At 52.4% G+C, this 17090-nt stretch overlaps 1 long non-coding RNA gene across 1 annotated transcript; it reads right to left on the reverse strand.

The window, feature by feature from the left end:
• Positions 1-4543: 4543 nt before the first annotated feature.
• LOC118498357 lies at positions 4544-17090 on the reverse strand. Its single transcript, XR_004900859.1, has 3 exons — positions 17058-17090; positions 9435-9586; positions 4544-5689 (listed from the first exon to the last, which is right to left on the reverse strand). It is a non-coding gene; the product is annotated as an uncharacterized LOC118498357 (long non-coding RNA).

Consider the following 17090-nt stretch of genomic DNA (forward strand, 5'->3'; position numbering starts at 1 on the left):
GTGGTAGACTCCACACAGACTCTACACACAAAGCATCATTCGCCTTTTCTTCGAAGCTTCTCTGTTTATAACACACAGACATGGAGAGCACTATCGTGCATGCCTGCTCACTCTATCGCCTCAAACCCACGCCACAGAGGGAGCCGATGAGCCTGGAAGACTAGAGGCCGGCATGTCGCTAGGAGCCAGGCTGGGGGGGCGGGGCAGAAGCCAGAGCGGGGCCACAGTGGCATTCATTGTTCAGCGAGCTTGTCCACACAGTTCAACCCACCGACAGCAATGAATGTTGATTGTGGCCTTCAAACAAACGCCCTCTCTGCTCGGGGAGGGCACGTCCCGGCCCGGCCGGCTCCGGGCTCCCGTCTCCAGCGCGCTCCGCAGTGGTGCCGTAGCTGGTGGTTAGCCACAGGGTACAATCAACGGTCGATGGTTTTGACTTTAATTCCAAACTCACCGACAGCGTTGAATGTTCACCGGAGCAACCTGGTTCTCGGAGTTCTGCCGACTGCATCGTCTCTGCAAGTGCCGGGAGGGGTTAGGGACAAACGACAGTACTTTCGGCTATATTTTTTTGTGCATTTTAAGCCATTTCTAAAAGCGTACGAATGGAGAAGCATGATTCTTCCAACCGAGAGCTTGGCAAACCTCCCTGTCACAATGTGGGGAAAGCAGGTCTGTTTCATTGAACTAAAAAAAAAAAAAGCTTCCCTTGGCTTGGTTCCAGAGCTGGAATTATCTCATGGTTAATGACAGAGAGAACGTGTTCTTCCGAGTAGCTGGAGGTACCCAATCAAAACAGTATCTTATCATTTAAATATTGCTATGCTTAGAGTAGGTAAACACGAAGCATTTAGAGACTACCAATTAAACAGAATTTTCTTAGATTTCCTAAAATCAAACGAATGTGAGTCGGTGTTACCCTCCAGTACTTGATATTTCTCTCTCAGAGAAGGTTATAGAGTGAGAATTTCCTAAGTATTCTTATTTAGAATCTCCTGAAAGCCAGTACGTGAAGGACCAGCCGGACACATTTTTCTTAGCTCACAGGGCAGAGGCGCCACGGGTGCTCGGAAAGGCAAAAGCCGTCTCTGAGTGTGACAGAGTCACATGAGCCCTGCTGTTTCGGATACAAACGCCCCTGCACCCGCCCCCCCATGCTTTGCCCATCCCCTTTCTCCCAGAGTGCTTCTCGACTGTTTATGTGTTAAATCATTACCAACTCGGTTGAACACATTTTGAGAACACTTGCAATAACTTCCTACCATGGATCCTAAACAAGTCACTTCGGATGTCCCCAAACCAAGACAGAAGGCCTCCCTCTCATACATGACCGGCATGCACTGGGGTCAGAACTGGGCTGCAGTAAGACCGCCCACAGCCACTCGGGACCCTGATCTGAAGGTGACCGTCACCTGTGCCAGCAAGGCAACTGTCCTCGATGTATGTATAAGGGACACTTTCACCTTCACAGGTTACGCATTCTAACATTCATTCAGAACATTTTTTATATCTGTATAATAATAAAATCTACGATTTTTAATGTGTTTTCAGTCACAATCTAGAAATTATTTAAGAAAGAAGTATCAAAATAGAAACAATAATTTTTTTTTCTTCCCAAAACACGAAATCAAGCATAGTGCTAAGAAACACAACCAAAAATTGTCTTTAACATTCACTAACCAGAATCTTCAGTAGCTGGCTTTGTAAAATGTTTGTAACAGTCACTGCGAATAATATTGCTACACTCAATAGGAACCTAATCAACAAAACAAACAAACAAGCAAAATATAACCAAAGACACTGAAACTGAGAACAGGCTGACAGCCACCAGAGGGGAGGGGATTACAGGGGAAAAGGTGAAGGGTTTGCAGGAACAACTATAAAGACACATGGACACTAACAAGCGGTGGGGGGGAAGAGGGGAGGGAGGCAGGCAGGGCTGGGGTGCGGGGAAGGGCAGAAAACTGTACTTGTGAACAATAAAAAATGTTAAGAAACGATATTACTAAATAAACATCTATGGCACTAAAAAAACCCAAAATGTGTCACTTATCAAAATACTTTTTTCAAGTGCTGTGAAGAGTATTTAAGCCTTGAGCATTCAGAATATTTTAACGTCACTAATTTTTAATGCTTTCTGGACACCGTTTACATGGAACCTGATTTTTTTTTTAAGGGAAAGACGTTTTAGGGGTCTACCGCGCATCCGCATGGAGTGCGGCGGCAAGTTGAGAATGCAGCTTCCTCTGCCTTTTGCTGCGTTTAAGTCTTTTGAACTGAGCGATTTTTCTCCCCCGCTGAATAGAACTCTCTAGAAGGCCCCCTTCTCCGTGGGCACTGCTGCGCCGCTGCCGGGGGAGCGTTACCCCGGACCGAGGACCGCGGAGGGCGCCTGGCGCCTGGCCGGCGTCCTGCCCACCGGGGGAGTGTCGGGTCGGCGCGCCGCCGCTTCCGGTCGTGCCCGCCCGCCGCCCGCCGCAGCTGCGAGCCTTGGCACGACCGGGCGCTGTGATGAGACACGAAACTGTGTATTGGCATCAACGCAAAGTAGGCATTTGGCCTCCTAACAGGCAAAGCGGGGGGGCACCGCAGAGCCGGGTTCCGATTTGTTCCCAAAATGCTTTCCTAGTTACGTCCTTTGCAGAACATGACTAACTGAAAGTTCTTGCGTATCAAAGGGTTCACTTAGGACAACAGGACAGCACGTTAACTGTCCCGGACGCGCCAAGTCGCAGCAGCCCGGACAGCGGCTCATTGCCGTCTCTCCTGGGACTGGACTGGGGGCGCGCTTCGCATAGGTGTCGTTCGTGGCAGGTAAACGCTCATCGATGGGCAGTTGAACCATTTTCCACAACGGAAATGCGTCCTCCGGGGCTCGGGCTTCTGCACACTCCAGGGTCAGGGAGCAGAGGCAACTGCAGGACCCCGTGTTCGCAAACACGGGTGTTCCGCCCACAGGAGTCCTTCTCCCGGCCGGGTCGGCTCGGGGTCCTGCCCATCCGTGTGCGCGCTTCCTCCCTCCGCATCCCGATCTCCGACTTCCGCCTCGGCGTTCCCAACCGACTCCCGGACCGCGAGCCGTGGGTCTCGGTGAGTGCCCAGTGCCGCGCGGTCCCGCTGGCCGCGAGGACGCGGGCGGGGCCGTTTTTAGGGACCGGCCCCGGTGCCAGGGGTCTAAGTCGATGGCAGCGGTCTTGCTCGCCGCATAGCTTCCGTGGAATGAGACGGGCCGCCAGCGAGAGGCCATTTAGGGATAGAGACCTCCCTCGCCCCGCCCTTCGCTTCGGAGGGGCGTGCCAGGAGGACGCCAGCAACTCGCGCCCCATCCAGATGCGTTTCGGCTTTGATTTCTCCTCCCTCGGCCGCGGAGCTCGGGCGGCATTTCGGCGTGGCTCATGGTTTGGGGATCATAAATAAACCCGAGTGATTTCTCCGCCTTGAGCGAGAGGGTCACAGATGCGCAAAAGCGCCTGCGTGAGCAGTGCCGCCAAGCTAACGGGGCCCGGCGCGGGCGCAAGGGGACATGGGGCGCGTGCCGCGTGAAAGGCCGCGGGGCTGCGGGCCGCGGGAGCGGTTTCCGGCACGATGTTCCGTCTGCTGACGACACGTGTTTACTTTAAGGGACGGCCTCCGCGGGGCAGGGGCATGAGCTGGGGCATCTGCGCGCCGCCCCCAGCCCCTCCCTCCGCCGGGCGCCTGGACCTACAGGGAGCGCATGGGCGCGGGCGTGGCCCGGCGAAAGGGGCTCAGCTGGAGGGGACCCTCCGCTCTGGTCAGTGCGAACATTTTAGGGGTGGCCAGAGCCGCGCATCTGTAGTTTAACCTGTGCCGTTTAATGTTGGTGGAAATGAGTCACGAGTCACGGAAAATAGCTGCCTTAGGAAAGGTGACCCGTGTGCGGGGTCCCAAGACCCCGTTTTGGCGTCCGTTTCTCCCTTCTCGAACGGTTTCTCCCGCTGCTCATGACGCAGACTCTCATGGAATGTTCCAGTGCCAGCCCGTTCCCCTACAGACGGTGTGGCTACCCCGCCTGTCGCAAAGGCCCATGCTGGGGCGTGGTCATGGCGAACGGGGGGACGCGCCACTCCAGCAGGAAGAGTAGGCGGTGGCGAGGACAGACCCTGCCCAGCCGTGCGGACATCTGAGGTGAATGGGGGCGTGCCCTTCCCTGAGCAGGCGGGGCCAGAGGACCCGGCCGCGGGTGCCAGACCCGACTACTCTGGGGCGACCGTCCCCATGGGCGGGGCCCTGAGCCGCGTCTTCGTGGGCACCCACAGGCTCGCTCCTGGGCGCAGCGAAGGGCCCGAAACACCGGGAACCAGTTGTGCGCAGCTCACTTTGGGAAAGGTCTCTGGGTTCGCTTTGGAGGGAGAACATTCCCAGCACGACCTTTGGACGATTTGGCCGTGGGGAAAACTGGCTGGTTTTTAATATGCGCATTAACTGGATTTAGACATAAAATCCATACCCTATATATTCCCCGAGAGACTGTGAGGGATTTGGAAGTATTTTTCGCAAACAAATCAGTCCAACTGGCACAGACTGAGCCCTTACGATTTTACAAGGAAATTGTATTTTCTGGAAAGATTTGGAAATCTACATTCTAGCCATCTTGGCGGGGTTTGTTCTTGGACATCGACACGCGTGTGCTGTTTGTTGAAAAACTATACAGTGCCCCCGATACTTAAGAGTTTATTCTAATGAAGGAGGGTTTTGTTTTCTTAAAAGAATCTTCGCAGGTCCAACATGAAGGTCGCTTTTAGGAAGAACCTGGCACCGCCGGTAGTGTGTTCGTGTATCCGCGATTTACTGTATCACAAGCTGAATGAACACTTTGGTTCTCCAGAGGGCGTCCGAACGAACTGGGACCACCCAGTGGGTGAAGGTTTCCGCGTGTGCGATTCGCAGCGGTTTCGAAGGCGCTGTTCTCCCGGGCCGCGCCGAGTAACAGCTAAACCAAGCAGCGGCGGCGGGCTGAGTCCGCGGACAGGACCACCACTCGCTGGCCGGGTTCCGCTCCCTCGCCCGTCCTCAATCTCCCGCATGACATGCGGGTCCTAAAACCACCCCCGCGGACACCCGTTTATCTTTCCCCTGAATAATCCTCCATAATGCGTATTCTGCCACGGACAGCATGAAACCCATTATGTAAGGGAGAGACTTAGGTCTCGAATCTAGGTAAAGTTAGATTTCTTTTCCAAAGTGCCTAGAAATATATCTTAAACCTAGAAAGAGAAACGCAGCAGCATCATGCTCCCAGGGAGTCCGGCGGCCCGCCGTGCCCTCTCTTACCTGGAGGGTGAACTGGCTGGCTGACTGACTGGCGGGCAGGCAGCTCTCTGGAAGTCAGGTGTGATGTCTCTACTCAGAAGGTGCAATGACTCCCCACCCCCTGAGCTCCGCAGCCCCCCTCCCCCATTACCTAAAGCAGCAACGCAGCCTTGGGGACTCTGGTGGACTCCGGACGGCTGTGGCTGATCCCCTTTCAAACCCGTTTCTCCTCCCTGAGCTTATGCCCTCAGTTATTTTAAATCAAACACCACGCCATTGGCTCGGCACAGAAGGAGACTAGTGTATCATCGCGTTCTTACACATCCATCAGCTCTCCATGTTTTTTTTTAATGTTGCAAGGGTTTGTCTACCAGAAAAACAGTTCGGTGTTCCTTTGCTTTCGAATTTAGACTTCTTCCTGAAGGAAAAAGAAAAGAAAATATATACATTACTACATCTTCCCCAAAGCCCACGGAGCTTATACTGAAGTTAAATGATATTGGTCTTTCAAAACCACTCCTTTATAAATAATCATTTAAAGAACCAATTTACAAGAAAAAGTCTGTTTTTTTTTATAAAAAAAGAAAAGAACCTTTTTGAATAGCAAAGGCCCCAAGGATAGCATGAAGTTTGGACTGAGGAAAATATAATGAAAAATTCAAGTCCTGGTTGGAGCTGGGTTTAAAAAAAAAACAACAAAAAGCACATTTTTCTACTGAAAAGCCACTCTGTCACCAGTGCTGCCACGGTGGCTTGCAGAAGCCGTGCCGGCCGCGGTCAGCAGGGTTTATTTTTAGGGAAGAAACGCAGCCTCCGCGCTCTGCGACTTCGCAGGAACGCCGGATCAGTCCCTCCGCGTGAGACGGACGGTCTCGCGGGCGGAGAGTCAAAACAGTTTCAGAACTAACCCACGGCACGGCTGCCACGTCGGTGCCGCAGCCGGCAGCCTTCTGCTGTGGTGATTAACCATGGACATGAACCTCGGACAATTAACAGTAACACGTGTGTAACAGAATATAGGCATTTTTTTTCCCTCAGAAAAAAATATATTTGTCTTTAAAACGACGGTAGAACTCTTGCTTACACAGACCTTAAAATCTGTCAGGGGGGAAGACCAGAAGTGCATCACAGAGAAACAGGGCTGGGGTCCTTCTAATTTTCACGTGAAACGATCAGCTGTGACTTTGTGATTACTGCATCACTCGCCATTACAGGCCGAGTGTCCTGGCCGTATTTTTAGAATATCGATAACATCTTTCAAACTTTCAACGCTCCATTCAAAATTCAGTCTCCAGCCCAGCTCTCCCGGGCCTTCGGACTTCATTCCCCACTAATGATGTCATTTGCATGCCTTGCTATTTTGGGGAGATGTTGTGAATGTGTATTCCTGGCCTCATAAATTATACAAGCATCTGTTCGTTCAGTCGACAGGACGGAATGTGTTTTGCACCAACCTGTGCGAAACAATGCATATAATGCAAGTTTATTTCCCCCGAGCTGTTCGTGAATACTGACTTGGTAATAAAACGAATGTCTGAGTGATCAGGATGGAGGAGGGAGGATGCAAAATAGCAAATAACGAGGGTGTTCCAAAGCCCCACCTGTAGGAATTTCAGGAAAAAACTTATGATACTGAGGCAGGTACGGTAACAGTCTAGGTTTCCAGTCCGCAGAGACGTTGCAAACCAGGTGAGAGCAGCGCAATGTGCCCAGTTTTTCTGAGGACGCAGCTGCGTGGCTCCCGAAAGCTCCTCCCTCCCGGCTTTACTCATATCAACCACTATTGCTGGAGGACAGGGAGGTTGCTAAGACCCCTGATACTGAGTTCCGCGGCCTGTTAGGTGGATGCTGGTTTCCTCCAGCCCAGTCCCCATTGGAAGGATGGACCTCGAAGTGAGTGTAATCTAAAAAGTGGGCTCAGCCAATCACGAGCCTTGCCTAGAGTGGGCGGGGTGGGGCCACGGTTCCCCCTACCCCGTGCTCCCTGCAGGAAACTGTGGGCTGAGATAGGGGTCCCAGACAAAATAGTCAAGGGGCCACTCCAGTTACGGACCACAGCACTCAGTACACCTCAGGGAAGGGAAATACTCCGGCATGCGGTCTTCATCCAACATGCACCGTGTGATGTGTATGGATTGTTTTAAGAATTTATGCATTGATTTTGAACCTTGATTAATGACCTTTACCAGACCCGAGAGTCTGTGATTTTTTTTAAAGTTTTCCTTCCTACGTTTAATTTCCTTAATCAAAGAGGATGATTCTATAGGGCTCAATTAGCATTTGCTTCATCCCTCATTCTAGCAAACACACAGGCCCAAACTCGGTACAACTGAGTTAGCAGCTCACGTGCGTTTTCTTTTATGCAATATTAATGGATCAGCTTGTTCCTTGAACAATAGGACCACGGGGCAACTCGATTCACTGAAATCATAATTGAGGAGAGAAAAACAAAGACTTCCTTCATCCAACGGTTACTCTGTGCCGACCTACGAGCGTTCCTCGTGAAATGTGTAGCAATAATCCAAACACTTCAGCAGCTTTAAACAACTCGTTGTGACTTTATGACTGTTTCTCTTCCAAAAAAGTCACACAGAAATATATATATAGAGAGAGAGAGATAGAGAGAGAGGAGGGAGGGTGGGGGAGGGGGAGAGGGCGGTGGGCAGGGAGAGAGAGAGAGAACACCCCTCCACACATTTGTCACACCTTCAGTCATGGGCTGCTTTCCTTTCCTTTTCCAATTTTCTTTTTCAATCACAGCGTATAAACTAGATGATTTTGTATTAGTTGTGTGTGTGAGGCCCAGCGGTCAGACAATTGTATACTTTACAAAATGGCCCCCCCCCCCCCCCACATTTCTGTGCCCACGTGGCCCCATACAGAGATGTCAGGATATTACAGACTCTGTTCCCTGCCAGGACCTCCGTGGCCCGGTGGCTGCGCTGTGACCACCATCTGACCTTCTCAGTCCCCTTCCTCTTGCCCACACAGCCCCCCAAACCCACCCCGCCCCACCAGCTGTCAGTCTGTTCCCCTTTGCTTGCTTGTTTGTTGCGTTCTTCAGATTCCGCATGCCGGTGAGATCATACGGTGTTTGTCTTTGTCTGGCTTATTTCCCTTGGCACAAAACCCCGTGGGCCCATCCATGCTGTGGCAATGGTAAGATTTAATTATTTTTGTGGCCAAGTGATATTCCACTGCATGTAGGTATGAAGACTCTGAAAAGGTGTGTAACGTCACTAGCCGTCAGAGAAATGCAAAATAAGACCACAGTGAGATATCACCACACACCTGTCAGAATGCCCACCATTGGTAAACCCACGCACAAGCGCGGGTGAGACTGCAGATCGGTGCAGTCCCTGGGGAAAGCAGTATGGAGTTTCCTCAAAAATAAATTAAAAAAAAAAAAGAAAAGAAAAAAAGAAAAGAAAAATGGAGCCAGTGATTCCGCTCCTGGGGATTCACCTGAAGAACCCGGAGACACGGATCCAAAAGAACACGGGCACCCCGAGTTCACGGCGGCGTTGCTTACAACAGCCGGGGGGTGGCCGCGGCCCACGTGCCCCATTACGAGTAGATAATGAGCTTCTATTTCTTTTAACACCTTTCTGGTTGTGAAATCATTAGCTTATGTTTTCCAAACTTACACGTAAGACAACAGAACGTGTACCCTGAGACCTCCAGGCCGCCTGAGCGACCCTGTCGGGCTTTAACATGAGGCAGACGGGGGACGTGCAACTGAAAAAGGACCCATGCACCCAGGGGAGACAGGGCCCAGCTCCCAGGGGGATGTGCAACTGAAAGAGGACCCGTGCACCCAGAGGGGACAGGGCCTCCGTGCACCCAGAGGGGACAGGGCCCAGCTCCCGCGCCGGGTCGCCCGCCCCGTGCCATGTCCTTTGGAAGCAAACAGATGCTGCAGCAGCTCCCTTTTAAGAGTGAGAGCTTTGCCTGGGTGCCTCCTTCTTAGCCCACTGCTCCCGCAGGACAGTGGGTCCCCGGGGCTGGGAACGATTTCCCGTTCCTCTCTGGGCGGAGCGCCTCCCTCTTTCCCTGGAGGCAGCAGGGGTTCGTAAGGGGCACCGCCTTTCCCCAAAATCTCTGGTGCGAGTCTCTGTCCAGCTGCCCAACGAGGCACAGCCTGTGCCCCCTCTACTATTTACCTGGCTTTCTGGGGAGCCGTGCGAGGGCTGCAGACTTCCAGGCGTGCGCCCCCGGCGGCTGGACGCTCTGGCGGCTGGACGCCGAGTCTCGGCAGGTGGTCGCCCTCCCAGGCGGCAGGAACACGTCACATGGGGAGAGGCACCTCGTAGACCTGACACAGAAACACCATTAAGTTAATGCATTCCAGAGCCTTCTTTCCCCAACACCTCCAGGTCTAAACAGTTGGCGACTATTTCACTGTCCCGTTTCCACGCGTGTGTCATGGTTCGGCACAGCCGTCTCTCTCCAGACACCGGTTTACACCGTGTCATCTGCGCTCGACACGTGTGCCCCAGGCGGCGACTCCTCACGCGACCGTGAATTCCTGCTTATCGCTCCAGACAAGGAAATTCTGACCCCAAAGCAACAAACTGCCTTATGACAGTTACCTGGAAGGCTGACCACCTTCAAAGAGTTCCAAACTCACCCGAGCAAATCAGTGAGACGCTGCCCTCACCCCTACCCCCACCCCAGGGGAGGCGGACTTCCCGTTAGGAGGGTTCCGGGGGGGCTCTGTCCTTCTGGATGGAGGGCTATAAAAATACTTGATGCTTCAGGCTATTTTCGGCTTTTATTTTCTGGCAATAACTGGGCAAAGAAAACTCCTCCGTTCTTTTTTTAGTGGTTTTGGGGGCAACAAAAATAGTTGGCTCACTGGAGTTGTTTGAGCTAAACATTCATCTTTAAAAAGTTTCTTTCACGTTCTCAGTTCTAAACAGCGCCCGGCTCTGTAAGATCACCTGAACGGCGCATCGTTTTGCTCACGTCCGCTGGTTTAAGAGCAATCACGGTAACACGTAGCTCTGTGGGCCCACACCACAAGGTTGCAGCCCCAATACACAAGACCAGCTCCACGCAGTATTTCGATGAGCACTCACGCGTTCCCAAGCTCTACCGGAGACCCTCAAGGGCATTCCAGACACATGTTATCATTTCTCTGTTATTAGAAACTAGTACGAAACGGTTAAAGATGTCTCTGGGAGACCAGCGGTACCGACCAATCAGCTTTCCTGTCCTAGCTGGGCAGCGCCCCAAGGTAGAAGGGACCCCGTTTCCCCTCCGTCTTTAAATAGAGCTCTTGACGTCCGTTGAAATCAGCATCCTATTGGAGGTGCAACTTCTGCAAACCTCTGTGGTTACTAAAGGTATTTTACCGGAATGGACAGTAAACTTTTAAGTTTGGAGGTGCATCCATTATCCCGAGTCTGGGATCCTTTAGGAGGAATAATGAAATAAAAACATGCACGGCATACTGAGAAACACAAAACAGATGTCTCCTAAACTTCAGCGCATTTATATACTTGTAAATAGTGTGTTTTTCCATAGCGCGGCATTTCTTCAGGGCAGTTCGCGGGCACCCGTGGGAGGGTGGGGGTGGCAGACGGAGCCCACATTTGTCCCGAGGTCTGCTCTCGAAACCGCCCAAGACGGTTACTCAGCTGCGCCAGAGCGGTTCCCTCTGATGAAGTCTTTGAGCGGAGGTAGACGGACCATCTGCGTGAAGGTGCTCGCAGCCCTGCTCTCATACACGTCCCACAGGTGACGTGCCGCCCCGCCCTCGTACACGTCCCACGGGTGACGTGCTCATCGCCCGCTCCCGGTTCCCGTGTCTTCTACAGGATCAGGCCGAAGGAGGAGGTGGCGTTCACGCCCCGGCTTGACGGTTGCACCGTCTGCCGGCAGAGTCTGTGCAGGGAGTCGGTGCGAGACCTTGGAAACGCGAGAAGAGTCTTCTGGAATCTGAAGTTCAAGTCCCCAAGCAGAAACCGTCTGTTGGATCAGGAAGGAGTGAGCCCCATCCCGCCTCCCGAGCTAGGTCAGCCACGGCGGCCCTCCAGAGCCCCCGATGCAGGAAAGAGCATGTCCGCCCACCCGAAGCTCCTGGGCCCGGAGTTGCTTCAGCCTCCACGGAGCGGCAGGGGAGACGCGGCGGGAGGGGGGGAGGGAAGGCGTCTACATGAGCAGGGCACCGTGTCACGGCGGTTTCGCCTTAACAAGTGGCGAAGAAACTGAAATCGCCTTTTCTTTGTTTTCCTTCAGGAAATTCAAAGTTTTGACCGTCTACAGTTTAGTTTTAGAGAGTATCAAATGAGGAACTGATACCAAATAGGGCATATGTTCTACTTTAAATAGATCTGTTCTGCTTCTTTGCTTATAGATTATTGATGGGAAGTGAGTATAAGTTTGAATTATTTCCCATTCGGCTAAGAGCTTAAACATACATTCTCGTAAAATGGAATCTTAAGAAGTAACTCCTAAATTAATGATTTATTTAAAAATGCTGACCAATTAATTGTTCAAAGTCATTCTATTTCCATTATTATTATAAAGCATATCCTAAGGTTATATTTCCTATCAAAATAGGTTAGCACCTAAATTTCCAGTCCCTCAGATTTTTTTTAACTCACCCAGTGTAAGTGAACCACTTTATCTCACAGGAGAGGAAATGGATACTTCCAGAATTTAAGTGAGTTTCCCTACGTTCTCGTGAGCACACAGACGAGGCCTGCGGCCTGTTCCCAATCAGGGCCCTTTCTGGGCTCACTTCCTCCTTGAGGCGCTCAGTCAAGTTCACGGTCAAGCTGAACCCTCTCGTCCCGGCTTTCAAAACCATCCTCCTTGCTCCAGCCCTCGTGTGGCTTTCGGTCCATCTCATGAGTTCGCTGTTCATGCTGTTCCAGTCAAAAGGTAACACCTACAGTTTTACACGACTTAGTGACATAGTTTACCCCTATTCTGGTTGGGGTGTTTGGGTGTTGCTGTTTTTCTCTCTCTCTTTTAAATGCATCTGAGAACCCAGCATTCGGCCGTCCCCTCCAATCAATGTCACGCGCTGGCGCCCCCCGGACAGCAGCGCTCTCCGGCCAGCGCCCCCCCCCGCCGCCGCGTCCCCAAAGCCACCGGCAAACACACTTGATCTCAAAATGTCATAACGCATAAACCTCCGCCTGTGTTTCCTCTGAAGAGCAGGAAGGCTTAATGGGTCTTTCCTTTGTTATTTTTCCCGAGGACGCGGAGTCGAGTGCCTTCTATTTTTGCAATAAATAAAACTTTTATATCGTTCTGAAACCTCTGGACACATCACTATCGCCCCCCCACCCCCAAGAGCAGCTACGTTCCGTTCCCACATTTGAAATTAAGGAGGACAGACCAAAACTTGGAAACAGGGACAAACGCTATCTGGAGAAGCACACAGCCCCCCACCCCTCACCACTGTACTGGCCCACGCTACTGGCTCACACTGGTCCGGCCCACGCACACCAGCCCCTCACACCGATGGATGAGCTGTGCCCTGTCGCCTGCTGAGAAAACCCCCAGAGAGCCGGAACGGGGTGTGGGAGTAAAACCGGTCGTTCTTTGCTGTGGCCGGATCCTCTGATTCTAATCCCCGTCTCCCGTGTTTACAATAAACGCATTCCATCCGTATTCAAGTGGCCAAAAGGCTTTCTGGCTTCGCGCCCCCTTGTGTCTAATGGGTCTGGAGAGAACGGACGACCGATTCGGCGAGGCCGGCGTTTTACGGCGCTGCCCAGGGAGCCCCTCACGACGACGCGCGACGCGCGAGCAGCACGCGAGTGGATGTGGCGTGCAGACCCTCCGGGTCTCTAAACGGAAAGGCCCGCACAGCCCGACAGTCTTTCGGGTCCCTCAGCGGAGCCTCTACGTCTCGCCTTGCGTGGAACGGCCCTCGGCGCCGCCACGGGGATGCAGACTCAGAAACTCCTGCTCTGGCACCCGCCCTTGAGCCAGCCTCAGACACTGAGACTCAGGAGTTCCCGGTCTAGGAGCCCCTTGGCGTGTTTCTGGCCCGTGGGTCCCAGAAGGCACCTCCCCCCGCAAGGAGCTTGGGAGCAACAGCCCGAGTGACTGCAAAGGAGGCGACCGCCCACCCAAAGGCCGAGAAGAGCTCACCGAGATGAAATGAGCGTGCGTACACACACCGCGCACGGTCACAGAGCAGTGCAGGAACTACACACAGAACTACACGCAGCAACGTCGGCCACACGCAGAAACCCAGCGCTGGGTGGGAAAAGCTGGTTCCAGCGGGACGCCGCAGAAAACCGTTTCTGCCAAGGTCCAAGGAGCAAAAGTAACCCCCTCCCCCCCCCACAGGAATGTACTGCCGAGGCAGCTCAGGCCACGGGCAAGGCCACGGTGAAAGCGTGCGTGGGTCATGCTGCACACACCCCGAGGGGCATCGTTCCGAGCAGGCCTGGGTGGGTGTGCGAGCAGGCAGCTCCTACGTCTGTGAAGGGCTCACCTGGCACACCCGGGTGGCGGCCTGGGTAGTGGGGGGCGTCTGCGGCGGGCAGGGAGGGCAGGGAGCGGCAGCACATCTCACTGTGCCGGTCCTCGGTGGGGGGTAGATGCCGGGTGTCCGTAACGCTGCACCTGACCCTTGGTGTTCACTGAAGAACAGACGCCCGGAATAATCCGGGCCTGTCGGCTGGGCCCTGGGCAGGGGAGGGTGCGGGTATGACACCAGCTGGGTCCCACCCAGGGAGGGTTTTCAATCTAGTCTAGTCTTTTGCCCCCAGAATCTCTCTCTCTCTCTCTCGTTTTTATTTTCTTGCCTCCAATACAAGGAAAACAGATACTTCAAGGCAAAATACTGCAGTGTATGGCCCCACTGAGCCACATCAGATTCTACCAATCGCGACTTTCTCCCAAATGTGAACTCAGCGTGGCGACCTCCGGTCCTGATTCTGTGGAAACGGGGTGCGTCCACTCGCGCCCACGCCACGCAGGCACCTCCGGCCGCTCCCCGGTGAGGGAAGCCCTCGAAGGGCCCGGGCGTCTCCGGGGACAGGGCGTGATCCCCAAACCTCCTGCCCGTCTGCCGATCCCTTCACTTCTACGCCACGGCAGCCCGTGGACAGTGGGATCTCCCTACCAACAACGCTCGGAATGAAGGCCGGCCACACCGTTCGGAGACTTGGCAACGGACGTGCGCACAATGGCTGCCTCGTTCCGGAGCGCACACATCCTAGTGACTCGCGCTCCCCGCTGACATCCTAGTGACGCGCGCTCCCCGCTGTCTCAGCCGGAGCAGCGTCATCTTAATTAAAAAATAAACGGAAACGCGTCCCAAGGGCGTGTTCAAGTCACTTATTCTCAACAAGCCTCTCGCACCTCAATCTCGGCATGATTTAAAAACTCATTAGATTTTCAAATTATTTAAATCTCCTGGAAAATACGTGAAGTCTCATGCTGTATTTCTGGAGCATGAAAACATGACATCCATCAGTTACTACTCTAACCCATGCTCCCAGACAGAACCCGTTTTGCTTTTTTAGTAGCTATATATATAAAAAACATTGGGTAGCATGAAGGTATAAAATCACTGATTACATGTTTCTGCCTATCTCTATTTGAGAAAATGCTCACTACTCCTGGAAGAATGGAACAACTCCCTTTTATATCTGCAGGAGCATTTTAAGTGTTAATTTTTAGGAGGTTTTTATCGTGAAGGCATTATAATAAACATTCTTTTTTAAAAGCAGGTCTTCCATTTTAAACTTTTCTCCCTGGTGACATTTGAAACACAATCGATATTGTGTGCTATAGAAGAATTCAGAGAACAATGTTCATTTATATATAATAATCACTCTATTATACATCAGTTTAACACAAACCACTTCACTCTGAAAGAAAAATATTTTGCCTGTAATTCTCTAATTGCTGACCGCCATTGAATGTGTGTCTATAATGCACCATCGTCACGTCACACATGAGTAAGGCAACAATCTTAAAATCAAACAAACAAAATGTGGAGGGGACACTGCAGAAAAAAGGGGGGAATCTATGAACTAGTAAAATTAATTAAGTGAACAAAAACCAAAATATGCCTTTTCCCCCCAGCTTGCTTAGGCCAACTCGTAAAGCAGGTCTGACAGATAATTTGCTCGATTTTTCTGGCAGAAGGGAGCAACAAGGACAAGCCCCGGAGGGAAGAGGGCGAAATGAGACGCCCTGACAGATCATAACAGGGTGTCCCCGCAGATGACGCGGTGTTTGCACGGCCTGGCTACCCAAGGCTGTAATTTAAATGCCATCGGAGGCACGTAAGCCCGGGCGTGGAGACAGGAACACTGTAAAACTTTCTGGGTCTGTAGCTGCAACACAGATACAATCGTTCCTTTGATCTCGCCACGCTGAGCCTGCTGTCCAGAAGGAAACGTCTTTGTGCTCCTGCCTTAAGCTGAGACAGACTTCAGTTTCCATCTAAATCATTTTGCTGACACCACATAAAAAGCCAAGTGTCCTGTATCAGCAGAGCGGAGTTTCCCCCCGTCGTTATTTTAGGTCACTTTGCGGCTGCGTGGTGCTCAAACACTGCGCCCCGAACACCCACATCTGGGTTTGGGTTCAGAGCGATGAGACATGAACTTCCAATGTCTCCGTGGGGCCGTCTAACTGAGTCTGTAGCTTACGAATGCAGAACACTGCCGTTCTCTTCTCTTTTGTGTCCATTCTTTTCTGGGAGAATGGGGGCAAACGTTTTGTTTCTGAGACTCGGCAGAACACACACACGCGTGTCTGACCCAGGAGGAAGCGCGGCAGCTCACCATCTGTAAACAGACACGTGCTACAGCGACGTGCACAATCGCCGTGACCGTGTCCCAAGCGTGACTCCCAGTTACTGGAACTCTGGTGCCTCGGGAACACGTGGGGGTTAAGTTAGGGTTTCCAAGGTGCGTGTCACACGTTCAGAGGCAGCCACGCTGTGGGGAGTTTTCCAGCAGGTTCGCTGCGTCTCAGTCTCTGAAAGCAGATGGAGGGCGGAGCCCGGGTCCCTCCGAGGTCTCTATAGGTGCCAGGGGACCCGCTGACATTTTTGTCGGGAGTGCACGGGGCACCTTGTTTCCGGACCCCAGAATGCCAGCATTTCCAGGTTACAGTGAACCTTAGGTCTTAAGCATTTATAGTTTGATTCTTTTCTTATATTAGAAACGAGAAATCATCGTTTTTAAAAAAGTAGACACTATGTGAGGACTATTTTCGCCAAGACTGCCTCTAATATTACAAACATCATTTCTATGCATCCCTTTCATCTCATTACACTTCAGGACAACCTCCAGTTTGTCTTCCAGGTGGAAATTCGGGGATGATTGAAAGCAGCCTGTCTCGTGGCCCAAAATGACACCTTCGCTCTGTCAAACCCATGCTTGGGGGCGGGGGAACCCTGGCAAGAAACGACTAGAGTCGGGCGTGAACAAAGGCAAGTGTCTCCTGCAAACCTCATCTGCCTCTTTTTCTCCCTTCTGCCTCGATATATTTTATCATATCACGGCATCATGCGTTCCTAAAAGTCTTCTTTCTGCCTGGGAATTCTCCGGAACGTGAGCAGTGATTTTAAAAGTGAATGAAAAAATTTAAAAGCTTAGTTGGTACGATTTCTGGAACAGATAGAAGGAAAACCACCCTATCGCTTCGGACATTTCCGCAAACGCCCATCAACAGGCAAAGCCGCGACCTCCGGGCGGCAGCCCCTTCCGCGCGGCCGAGTGCTCGGCACCAAATGGAAAGGCTTCCTTCCAGGTGGGCACCCAGGGGAGGCTCCCGGCGAGCGAGTCACCCACCTGCGGCGGACGGCGAAGGCTCCGGCGCAGCCC

The sequence above is a fragment of the Phyllostomus discolor genome, chromosome 15 (assembly GCF_004126475.2).
Source record: "Phyllostomus discolor isolate MPI-MPIP mPhyDis1 chromosome 15, mPhyDis1.pri.v3, whole genome shotgun sequence".
Taxonomy (NCBI): Eukaryota; Metazoa; Chordata; class Mammalia; order Chiroptera; family Phyllostomidae; genus Phyllostomus; species Phyllostomus discolor.